The sequence below is a fragment of the Penaeus monodon genome, chromosome 31 (assembly GCF_015228065.2).
Source record: "Penaeus monodon isolate SGIC_2016 chromosome 31, NSTDA_Pmon_1, whole genome shotgun sequence".
NCBI classification, from domain to species: domain Eukaryota; kingdom Metazoa; phylum Arthropoda; class Malacostraca; order Decapoda; family Penaeidae; genus Penaeus; species Penaeus monodon.
This window is the reverse complement of record NC_051416.1, coordinates 1700084-1700650: the sequence shown is the minus strand read 5'-3', so window position 1 is coordinate 1700650 and position 567 is coordinate 1700084. Positions and strand designations below refer to the sequence as shown.

The 567-nt window shown below is 45.1% G+C and overlaps 1 long non-coding RNA gene across 1 annotated transcript in view; it reads right to left on the bottom strand.

The window, feature by feature from the left end:
• Positions 1–4: 4 nt before the first annotated feature.
• LOC119592970 overlaps positions 5–567 on the bottom strand; it is a 26715-nt gene continuing 26152 nt past the window's right edge. Inside the window, exon 2 of the long non-coding RNA XR_005230489.1 lies at positions 5–427. This is a non-coding gene — a long non-coding RNA (uncharacterized LOC119592970). The remainder of the gene's footprint in view (positions 428–567) is intronic.

Genomic DNA, 567 nt, shown 5'->3' with positions numbered 1-567 from the left:
CAAGTGAATTTAAAATCTTTATTTGGCCAAGTATATGAACATTTTACCTGTCCAGTAAAACGCACATCACAGCTTCTTACAGTCAATAGGACCATAATAAAAGTTTCACCAACGAAGTATATTTCCGAAAAAAAAGGAAAAAAGTTCTCACTGAATATTGAAATTCTATTTTTCACATAATTCTATGACAACCAGTGTCAAATCTCATTTAAAAGAAACTGCGGGAAATTTTTACGAACACTACGCACCTAAAAGAGCAGTTTAAGATCCCGAAAATGGGCGGGGAAGTCGGCCATTCGGCAACCGCTGAGACGCCGCCATATGCGATGAGTCAGTGGCTGTTCCTTCCCGTCTCCTTCCCCCCCGCTGTTCCCTTCAGCGCCTCGCCTCCCCGCTGGGCCCCTTGTTGGAATTGGCAGATTGGATCCTGTTGAGGCAGAAATGTGTTTCTTACTTCATGTCAAGGAGGCATTTTAGGAATATAGCTGATGGGATGCAGATGCTCGGTCCACCTGTCCGAGCCGCGAGGGCGAGCTCCCACTTGGGGATTGCATGTGTTGAGTTATA